The sequence below is a fragment of the Diabrotica undecimpunctata genome, chromosome 3, assembly GCF_040954645.1.
Source record: "Diabrotica undecimpunctata isolate CICGRU chromosome 3, icDiaUnde3, whole genome shotgun sequence".
NCBI classification, from domain to species: domain Eukaryota; kingdom Metazoa; phylum Arthropoda; class Insecta; order Coleoptera; family Chrysomelidae; genus Diabrotica; species Diabrotica undecimpunctata.
The window spans coordinates 112757673-112770522 of record NC_092805.1 but is presented as its reverse complement, the minus strand read 5'-3'; the positions used below and the strand labels follow the sequence as shown (position 1 = coordinate 112770522).

The window sequence follows — 12850 nt, the reverse complement described above, 5'->3', positions numbered from 1 at the left end:
CGCAATGGAAAAGGACTTTAAATGTCGGAACATGGAATGTTCTAAGTTCTAAGTCATGGAGTAGATGGAAATACAGACCATCACCTAGTAAGAGCAAAAATCAGGTTGAGAATATCTTCAGAGAAACCTTGGGGCCAATGAAGCATTGGGACAGTGGACACCGAGAAAATGCAAAATGAGGAAATCCGAGAAAATTACAAACAATAAATTAAACAGCATCTAGATACAGTAGATGAGAGCAATCATGTCGAAAGGCTGTGACAACAAATGGAAAAATCAATTACGGAGTCAGCAGAACTAATAATAGGGAATAAATAAGGAAAAGCAGGAAGAGAACAAGGAAATGGTTTGATAGAGAATGTCAAGAAAAACTGCACGACAGACGAATAAAGCGAAACATTATGCTTCAACAATGAACAGCAGAAAGTAAAGAAAACTATGCAACCTCACGCCGAGAAACAAGAAAATTAATTCGAGTATTTTACAAATCAGTGTCAAACGAAAAGAAAGGCTTCAGACCTAGATACGTATCTGTACTCAGAAAAAATGATGAATTATTAATAAATGAAAAAGAACTGCTCCAAACATGGCAAGAATATTTCAAGACTTTACTAAACATACATCAAGAGGAAGAACATGGAGAAAATATATATTTTGGGTAGACCTACCGGTAGAGGACCCCAAAATAGATGAAACATTGCAAGCAATTAACAAATTGAGGAACGGAAAAGCTCCTATCTCAGAATGAGAAGGGTGAGGGCGAGTCTCCAGCGCCCAAAAACTGGGGCCACTCGGCTAAGGGTAGAAGGCCCCTACAGAAATCTTCCCGGTCCACCAGGATTGGAGGTTGTGGCGATGGACCTGCTCCCCATCACACGAAAAAAAAAACTGTATTGCAAAAAATCCTAGAAAGAAAACGCCGGACGGTCTTAACGGAAAACGACCCAGCTTACGAAAAAGGTTAATGAGTTATGGAGCATGGAATGTGCAAGGTATTCGGACTAAGCTTGATGAGGTGTTGAAAGAAATTAAGAGATTTCAATTAGATGTAACAGTCCTTACAGAAACAAAAAAGAAAGGGAAAGGGACAGACGAGTTTAAAGATTTTGTTCATTTCTATAGTAGAGTAGGAAAAGACAGAAGAGCAGCAGCAGGTGTAAGTATATTGATAAAGAAAAGGCTGTCACGAAATATTAAGAACTGGGAACAAATAAACAAAAGGCTAATAAAAGTTGAGATGAAGCTAAAAGGACGTAACATAGTGGTAGTGGGCGCATATGCACCTTCTAAAGATGAAAAGGACGAGGTAAAGGATAAATTTTACGACGAATTGACGGACCTGTTAGAGAGTATTGGAACTAGGAAGGAAGTAATTCTACTAGGTGACTTAAATGCTAGAACCGGAAGAAAAGTAAATAGCAAAGTGGTCGGTCCATTTGGAGAAGAAAAAATAAATAAAAACGGTGAGAGATTAATAAGTTTCTGCGATCATATGAATTTAAAGATAATGAATGGATATTATCAGCACAAGGATATTCATAAATTCACGTGGATTCAGCCAACGAGGAATTTGAAATCAATAATCGATTACTGTATATGCAAAGAAAACTCCACAATAAAGATTAATAACGTTAGAGTTCATCGAGGAGCAGAATGTGGATCTGATCACCATTTGCTTAAAGCGTCACTACTATTTACATTTAAAGGCAGCCAACGACAAAATGAAGAAAACGAAAGTTCAATGATACTGCAAGCCATTTGAACAAACAGATATAATCTACAAGGTTTTGAAAATGAGTCTACCCAGTTTCTGTATCGAATGAGATTGAATCTGAAATTGCACCATGTTTGTTACTCCTCACCAATTAATACGTACAACGAAATTATGAAAGCTCTTGACGAAGCTGCAATGGAAGCTATTGGAGAAGTGGATAGCATAAAAAATAGAAATGAATGGTGGAATAAAGAAATAGAAGATCTTGTGGGGAAGAAGAAGAATATGTATAACAAATGGCTAGCAACAAAGGACCCTTACTATCGACAACAGTACAACAGCTTAAACAAAGAAGTAAAAAAAGAGGTAAATAAAGCCAAAAATGAGATGCGGAATAAAGCCTGCGATAACGTAAAAAATTTTATGGGTACAGCAATAAGTAAAGAAGCCTGGAAAACAATTAGAGGTAGTAGAACAGATAGAAAAGAATGCAGTAGGTTAACTCTAATAGTCCCAGAATTATGGGTCGAATATTATGAACAAATGCTGACAGAAGATCGAACAGGATTCCAAGATATTGGCTACCAAAAATATGATATTTCCTACCGCGAAGAAAACGAAATAACACCAGAAGAAATTAAAAAACACGCCAAAGCTATGAAAAATGGAAGGCTCCAGGACCGGGGGGAGTACCCATTGAACTGATTAAATATGGCCCTGACAAACTATTTCAGCTATTGGCTTATACTTTTAATTTATTCTTGAGAGGAGAAGAGCTAGAAGAGCTAGTTTTCCATTCTTCCCAGAATGGAAAACTGCATATATCAGCAATCTATACAAAAATAAAGGCGACAGAAAAGATTGTAAGAACTACCGAGAGCTTAGTGTAACTAACTCAATCTGTAGAGTCTACGGGAAGATAATTAAAAGCCGAACTGAAGATTGCTGGGAAGACGCTGAAGATCAGAGTGGCTTTCGTACTGGTCGTTCTTGTAGAGACAATGTGTTCTGCCTAAAACAAACAACAGAAAAGCGTTTGGAACATAATATGGAGACACACATGGTATTTATTGATCTTCAGAAAGCGTATGACAGTGTCCCATTAGCCAAGCTATGGCAGGTGCTAGAAGACAAGAATAGTCCACCGATTTACATTAATGCTGTAAGTGAGTTGTACGATGATATGACAAGTGTAATAAAAAAACAAAAAGTGACAAAAAAGATAAAAGTGACCAAAGGACTTCGACAAGGCTGCTGCATTGCACCTACACTATTTAAGATTTATTTGAAGGGGGTTTTGCATATTTGGAAAAGAAAATGTGAACCTATGGGTGTTAAAATTGGAGACCATACACTGTACAGCTTGCATTTTGCTGATGACCAAGTAATACTTGCAGAAGATCAAGATGATATCCACTACATGTTACGAAAAATAGATGAAGAAATTACTAGGTGGGGCTTATCAATTAATCCATCAAAAACAGAATACGTAGTAGTGGGAGGTAAAGGAAAGCACTTAGAACTAGGAAGCAAACAAATTCAAAATACTGATAGCTATAAATATCTCGGTGTAAACATTACAAACAATGGTCGGAATACAAAAGAAATAGCTACTAGAATTGGTCAAGGAAATTCAGCAATACGTCAACTGAATAGTATATTTTGGAATAACCACATCACCCGAAACACAAAAATTAGGATATACAAAAGTATCATAGAAATCGTTGCTACATATGGTTCAGAGCTTTGGGTAATAAATAAAAATGACGCATCCAAAATAAAAGCAATGGAAATGAATTATTGGAGAAGATGTTGCCAACACACTAGAAGAGATAGAGTAAGGAATATTGAAATCAGAGAGCGTATGGACATAGACATTGACGTCCTGGAAACTATAGAATGCAAAAGGCTAAAATGGTATGGCCATGTAGAAAGGATGAATGATCAACGATAGCCAAAGAGAATGTTACTGTAGATCCCCACCAACCGTAGGAAAAAGGGAAGACCAAGAAGATCGTGGAGACAAGAAGTAACAGGTGCAATGGAAGATAGGAGTCTACAAGTAGATGTCTGGAACGATCGCAAGCGTTGGAAGCTAGGTTGCGAGAAACGGCAGCAGCTGTAATAAACTCGTTATATATATAGAACGGAAAAGCTCCAGGCTCTGACAATATACTGGCTGAATTCCTTAAGTACGGAAAAGAAACTCTACATACACAAATACACAAACTAATGACACTTATATGGAACGAAGAGAAAATACCAACAAAATGGCACGAAATTGTAATAATTCCCATCCATAAAAAGAAAGACAAAACCAAGTGCTCTAATTAGAGAGGCATCTCCCTACTTAATACGGTATATAAAATCTTATCGAACATCCTATTAAGTAGGCTGACACCGTTTGTAGAAAATTTTAGGAGGGAATACCAAGCCAGTTTCAGAAAACATAGATCGACCATAGATCAGATATTTACTTTAAGACAGCTGCTTGAAAAACGATGTGAGTTCAATAGAGCTATCCATAATCTCTTCATAGATTTCCGGCAAGCGTACGACAGAATTAAAAGGGATCAGGTGTGGAATGCAATGGCAGAACTTTCAGTTCCAAAAAAACTTATCCAGTTTGTTAAGTTATGTGTGAATAGCTGTAGATCCAGAGTACGGATAGGTAACAAACTCTCAGAATCTTTCGAAATAAGCAATTGCCTGAAACAAGGAGATGCGCTGTCACCTCTCCTCTTTAATATCATCCTGGAGAAAGTAGTAAGAGCAGCACACCTTAAAACAGAATTACTGACAGTAAATGGACCAAAATTACTACTAGCATATGCAGGGGAAACACTGTCACCAATGTGAAGGAGACTTTTAATAAATTGGAGGTAGAGACAAAGAAGACTGGTTACGAAAAGGGTAAACGAAGAGAAAACCAAATACATGTGCATCAACAGACAAAAGGGACGAGATAGAATAGGGCAAAATGTGACAATAGACCCATATAACTTTGAAAGAGTGGAGAGTTTTAAATATCTCGGAGCAACTATCACCGCAGATAACGATCACGGAAGAGCAGATCACGATTTAATAAGAGATTCTTTAAATAAGTTGCCTTTTCATATCCCATTTATCAAACGATTTGTGGATGACTTAATACTTGCTTTACCTGCAGACAAAATAATTGAAACTCTACAAACTTTTAATAATTATAGTGAACATTTACAATTTACATGTGAAAAAGAGATAGAAAATAGCATCCCATATCTTGACATAAAAATCAAACGTAATGCACAAAATGTATTAAGTACTGAATGGTACAGAAAACCTATATTTAGTAACAGATTTATTAATTATCATTCACAACATCCACCTCATATGAAAATAAATTTGATATTGGCTTTAAAAAACAGAATAGTCAAATTATCACACATCAATAACATCAACAAAGGGTTATTAGAACTTAAAGACATTTTATTAGAGAATTCATACCCAATTAAAATAATTAACAAATTTTTATTTAACAATTCTAATAATAGAATGATTAACATGAATCAAACAAGAGAACCAAATCAACAAATCGTGCAATCTCAATTTACTTTCACATCACTACCTTACATACCAACATTAACACCCAAACTAACTAAAGTCTTTTCTAACTATTCTGATATCAAAATTGCAACTAAAAATGTTAAAACATTAGCATCATTGTATACAAAAACTAAATCACCTATTAGCATTATGGAAAGCTCAAATGTAGTTTATATAATACCATGCGAAAATTGTGATAAGTCATATATCGGACACACATCTAGAAATCTAATAGGCAGACTAACATCACATAAAAGTGACCTTAGAAATAATAAAAATACGTGTGTATTAATAGATCATGCAATTAATAAAAATCATTCATTTAATTTCAATGAAACTAATATATTAAGACGTGAAAACCAATTAAATAAAAGAGAATTCTTAGAAATGGTATGCATATATAAATATCAATGCGTTAATAAAAAAACTGATATTGATAAACTAAGCAATATCTATAATTACATTCTGTCTTACGAAAATGAATACTATAATTTTCCAATATTAGATTTTCTGACTATAATTTCAAAAAATTTAAATATTCATATTTGGCGCCACTTTGTACGTAACCATAATAACAATCAAGAGCTAGTTATCAACAACAAAAAATATAATAAACAGAAACGAGTGTCTTTCTGACATAAACCAAACATCAAATAATCAATGTCATAATGAATTTGTACAAAATTAAATAAAATTAAAATATTGTACTTACATAACTATACAATTTTAATAAGTTAAATTTTAATGTTTTGTAAATTTGAAAATTTAATGGATTAACCTCATGTTGTAAGTTTTTATACTAGTTTTGTACAATGCTGTTTAATTCCAATTTCATTGTATTTACTGATACCATATTTTAGCATATCCTGAAGAAGCAAATAAATTTTGCGAAAGCTTGATAAAGAACACAGAGTTTCACTTTCCTGCCCTATTAATGACTGCAACCTCAAAATAAAACTTTATTTTACATAACGTGTCAGTCAATAATACCTAACTACTTTATATACATATATATATATATATATATATATATATATATATATATATATATATACATATATATATATATATATATATATATATATATATATATATATATATATATATATATATATATATATATATATATATATATATGTATATATCATTCAAGATTTACGACGTCAGAACCCCACAGCGTTGCCAAAACATCAGAATAGTTAGTAAGTGAGGAATTTTTAAAATGTCAACTATTTGTCAAACTATTATATAACAGTAAATACACTTAGTTTTAAGACTACTGCAACACACTAAAATACATAAGAAAACATTTTAATACAAAATTATATATTCTAAATTTTAAACTTACCTCTATTTAGAGCATTAATAGTAAAAATGTCCCGCCATTATTTCTTGCTCAAAATAATCTATCTTATATGAAAGCTTATCAGCTTTCTACAGACTATTTAGTTGATTTGTCATAACACAATCACAATACACAACAATAATTAGTTTTGTTGTGCAAGAAATCAAAATATAAACAAAATTCTTACTCTAAAAAAGCGGCAACACTTTATACACTTTTGCCACACGCTGAACTGTCAATAAAATTTGAAGTATTCCTATATCAGATGCGTACAATATTGTCTAATCTATTGAATTCAAATTATTATTTTGTGGAATATTAGACTTAAAGAATTATTTCATAAAATTTATATTATTAATAATAACAAATATTTTTGGTTATTTAATCAATATAATTCTAAAATTCCCAATATAATGATGATTACATTTTTCTGATTATTATACCATGTTGACGCCTATGAAAGATCGAGCAGTTCCGTATGGGTTTCGTATTATTAGCTGTGTTGGGAAAATTTGAACTCTAAGGTTGACGTTCTGGAAATTTTAAATATAAGTGACGTCACTTTATATAAATTATGACGTGCACGAATTTTAATGTGAAAAATACTGTAATATATATATATATATATATATATATATATATATATATATATATATATATATATATATATATATATTGTTAAGCTATGTAAAATTGAAAATAATAATGGTTTGCTTTTAATATATTTCAAAGTATAAAATAAAAGACATTTCGAAGAAATGAAAGTCCATTATTCTGGATTACCTGTAGTAAACAAAATTTAAAGATATGCATAAATTATTTTCTTTGTAAAATATATTCACGTGAGTGAGCTTAGTTAAATCGTGAACAATGCGAGCGGATTTTCCAAATAGGTTTGTACGTCGATATACAGTGAATAAGACAATGGAATAGAAATATTTAGAAAATATAATTCTCCGTTAGTTCTTAAGAATTTTTTAGAAACCGATTAGCATGTTAATAGTTTTTAGAAAATTTATAATTGTAGGTAAAATTGTTGTTTGTTATCTAAATGGTAGATGGGGATAAGTGTAACGAACTCTGATTGGAGGAGATTGAAAAAAGTGGGATAGGTATGTAGGAATGAAAGTTTAGCTAGATTATTTAGGGAGAAAAGATAATCAGTTGTTTTCCAAGGGTTCAAGGTGAACAGTCGTTGTTCTCTGGTGGTTCCCCAGAGGTAGTAAGCAGTAGAAGTGAATGTTTTTCTTGGAGCATTTAAACGATATGTGCATTTGAAGATCACTAAAGACGATAGGCTCGCAATAATTTGTTGTAAGATTGCTGATTACCTAGGGGACTGCTAAGATTAGATTGATAGTGTAGGCTACAAGGAACAAGGATTTGGACAACTCTTCATCTGAGTGCTAGTTTTACCATTCGTCAGTTTTTCTTTATTAACAACACATTTTTTAACAATTGCTTTAGAAAAGATAGGAATATTTTGATCAGGAGATTTAGAACAACAATTTTGATTTGAAATTTTAATTCATATTGTATATACCATTAATTTTTGAAGGTTCACGTACGTAGAACAAAATTTTAATAATCATTATATGAGATATTTTTTATTGAAGATATTTGAGTGTGAATTTTATTTCAATATATAATGTTGTATCATATATTTTTATATTATTCCGGTATTCTTTGGACCTTACCTATCATATATGTAAAGCATAGATATTGAAGCACGGGTATAACACTGAGATAAGAAAATTAAATAGTGTGATAGAATCATAATTGGATCATTGGATAGAATCATCAGACTTTTAATATCACATTAATATATATATATATATATATATATATATATATATATATATATATATATATGTATATATTTGGAATATATTCAATGGTTAAATAGCAGAGGTTTTATCAGTCAATAATTGGCAAATAAAAGTCGTCAACTACTTTATTGATTTATTCGAATACCTTTCGCTTTTATTTTTAAAAGCATCATAAGTCCACTACAAATAAAAAAGATTTTAGAAAATAAGTAAACAACCAACAGGGTTCATACTTACAAATACAATTTGTAGGTTTTTTTTATAGATGTTATAAAAACATCTCATAATTTAAATACAGAGGAAGTACCAGAATATTTAATGTTTTGGCCATATAGGAAACAGAAAATGGATTAGTGAATATAATCAGGATATGTTAGAACAAGTAATGCAGAAAGTGAATAACCGAATTAGGAGGAAAGCTGAAAAATATATCAGAAGACAAAATCGAAAAATAAAAAAACCAATCACATTTCAAAAAGGAGACCAAGTGTTAATTCGTTCACTTAGAAAGAGTAATGTTGGAGAAAACCGTTGTAAGAAATTACAACCAATGTTTGAAGGTCCATATAGAATCGAAAGTCAGAATGGACTAAATAGTTATGTGTTAATAGATGCAGATAATAGACCTAGAGGCATATTTCATATAAATGATATCTTTAAATATTATGAAGAAATTGAATAATGTTTTTATACTTTTAACACTAATAATAACAACACTAACAGCTTACTGATAGATCCATTTCATAGATAGATTGTAGATTTCATTGTTGTGAATCAATTGTGTTTGTGCCCTAAAAATCATAATTTGGGGTTAGATACAAAACTGATTCTATAAATGTCTTTCTAAAGATAATATGAAAGTGTAAAACTTACCAATTCCTAGTGATGAAAGCCTTTTGAACGGAAATATTTACCTAGTTTTTGTCTATAAATAAACAGAACACAATATAATTATAGACCCTTACATTAGTTGTTTTTATTCTCTGAGTATGTGTATCATCATCATCATCAGTGGTGCTACAGCTCTAGTTGAGCCTTGACCTTCCCCAGTCTATTTCGCCAGTCGTTTCTGTTCATTGCCAACCGTTGCCAATTTGCCGAGCCGATTTTCTTTGCGTCCTCGTCCACACCGTCCCTCCATCTCAGTCGTGGTCTGCCTCTACTCCTATTTCCCACTGGGACCGATAATAGAGTTCGTCTGGGTGGGTAATTTTCATTTGCTCTTGACGAGTATGTGGATCAGAAAATTAATATTTAAAAAAAATAATAAGTAAATTATTTATTTTAAAATTAATTTTGGGGTATTGAGATGATATGAATATAGGAGAAAGAAAAATAGTGTTTAAAAAATTAATTTATAAGTTATATATTAAATAATATTAGATATAAAAAGTATTTGGTTATTTTAATAAGTTATATACTATAGAATATTATAAAAATTATTTATATGAGGGTATTCTTAAGAAATTAGCATATAATAAGTGTAAAAAGTTTGTTTTTAATAATTAAAATATTGTAAATATATTTAAGTGAGCCATGTGCATACGCAACCAGATATACTCTGAAAGTGACGTTTAATAAGTGATGGTTGCGAATGTAGAAGTGGGGTTATTTATTGGTTTGAAATGTTTAGTTTACATATGGTTACGGATTTAAAATAGTGTAGTTTATTAATTTAGGTTGTTTAAATTACATATAAGTTTATATTCTGATCAGAAAAGCATAAGTGTCAATAAAATTCTCGATAGAGAAGAAAACAATTCTCTAGAACACGAGAGTTAACCCTGTTTGCGAGATAGCTTTTTCGAGAACATTCATATATAGAACAATTCGAATATGATTTCTTGTCAGATGGTTCTGGAACATGGAAAAAGATATAAATACTCGGTAATTTGGATTTAAGATGGCCAGTCAATCAGTAAGCGGTCGGACAGTTACTATGAAGTCAGTATAAGTTACATACAGTTAGTGAAGTCAGTTGTTCAGTAAGTTCAAGATTAATCAGTCAGAATTAGGAAGAAAGTATAAAGTATGCAATAATCAGTGATTTAGTATTAAAATTTGATAGTATTGGAAAGTATATTAGAAGAATATTATTGAAGATTAAAAATTATGTTATGTATAAATGGTGTTTGGATAATTAAGAAGAAAGTATTAATTGAAAATTAAATTTATATAATATATTTGGTGATTGGATATTGGTGTATTAAAAAGAAGAATAAATATAAATGCTATTAAGAAGAAAAATATTTTAAAATGGTGGAAGCTGATAATTGGAAAAAGGAATTTCACAAAAACAAGGATAACCGAGGCTGAGAACGAAGACATTGAGTGGTGATTAAAATCTATATAGTGGAGAACAGTTCATTTAGGCATTCAGTGACAGAAAGGTACAAAATTTTGTTAATATAATTTAGTTAGTGTCATAACAATTTCAATTTTAAAGACAGTTTGTTTAAAATTTACATTGTCTATATAATTTAATTAGTTTCATAAGAATTTCAATTTAAAGATAGTTTATTTTAAATTTACATTGGCTATGTTAAATATATATGTGTGTTTCATAATAGATATAATAAAGATAATTTCAAAAAGTGCTTACAAACTAATTCTTTGAGAACCGCGATAAAAACCCTATATATATATATATATATATATATATATATATATATATATATATATATATATATATATATATATATATATATATATATATATATTATTGTGATATTTAAAGTCTTGGTGCGCCAAGCAATAATTAGCTAATTAATTTTTTTGATTAATTAAAATTATTTAAATGATATGATTATGACTCTATCACAATTTTTAATTCTTGTATCTCAGGGTTAAATTCGTGCTTCAATATCTATGCTATTACATGTGAAAGGTAAGGTCCAGAGAATACCGGAATAATAAAAAACACATATGATCTAACACTATATATTGAAATAAAAATAATGAAATAATTCACACTCAAAAGTTTTCAATAAACAAATCTCATATAAGGATTCTCAAAATTTTGTTCTCCGTACGTGACAATCAAAATTTTTGGTACAAACAATATTAATTGAAATCTCAAAATTCCGAACTATTCTAACTCTCGTAATCAAAAATATTTATATCCTTTCTCAATTACGTGTAAAATTTTGTTATCAATAAAAGAAAAAAACTGCAGAAACAAAAATATTTCTCTCTGATGGTGAGTGGTCCAAATCCTTGTTCCTTGTAGACTATATTATCTCCTCTCAACCGCTCCCTATGTAAACAGCAATCTTACACAGATTGTTGCAAGTATATCGTCCTTAATGATCTCCTTCAAAAAGCACAAATCATTCAAATTATGATAGCCTTTCTCCTCTCGATAAACTGAATCTCTCGTTGGCCCGAGTGAAAAATGACTCTTGGAATATCTTCTCTTTACGATAAATTGAATCTCTCGTTGGCCTGAACAGTGACTCTTGGAATATAAGTAGAGAAATATGACTTACAATATTTTGCTGCTTCAGCTTCTGTCAGATACACTAATTCCACAAAAACTCACTAACATTCCACTACTGCTTGCTACATTTTAGGAACCGCCAGAGAACAATCACCGTTCCTCCCCCAGACTTGGAAACCAACTGATTATATCTTTTCTCTCTCCTCAATCTCGCTAAACTTTTTCCTACATACTTATCCCACCTTTTTCAATCTCCGCCAATCAAAACTCGTCACAATTCCCCCATTTTTTTATTTCGATAACAAACAAATTTTTACCTATAATTATAAATTTCCTAAAACTTATTTACAAATAATATTTTTCTATAAATCTTAAAAACTAACAAAAACCTCTTTCTATAATCCCTTCTATTGTCTTTAATCACTGCATTAATGGATTTTGAAAAACCTCGTTCAATTCTTTGGCTTTCACTTAAACTTATGCGGGTCACTCAAGTATAACAAAGAAATAATTTATGCAAAGCTTACTTTTTGTTTGGTACAGGTAATTCAAGAAATTAATAACTCTCCTTCTTCGAAATGTTTGTTGGATATTATCCTACTTATCTGAATTATTTTAATGTTATTGAATTTTGAAATATTTTTAAACAAACCAATATTTTTCTCGATTTTACATATCATAACAATATATATATATATATATATATATATATATATATATATATATATATATATATATATATAAATATATATATATATATATATAAATATATATATATATATATATATATATATATTATATATATATATATATATATATATATATATATATATATATATATATATATATATATATATACAGTATACTCCCTCTATAACGAACACGGTTATTACGAGGTTTCGCTTATAACGAGGTACATTAGATGTCCCGTGAAATTT

The 12850-nt window shown here is 30.4% G+C and overlaps 1 protein-coding gene across 11 annotated transcripts in view; it reads left to right on the top strand.

Moving 5' to 3' along the window:
* The window catches only part of LOC140437236 (clotting factor G beta subunit-like), a 227683-nt gene that overhangs the window by 205555 nt on the left and 9278 nt on the right, over positions 1 to 12850 (top strand). The window lies entirely within an intron of this gene.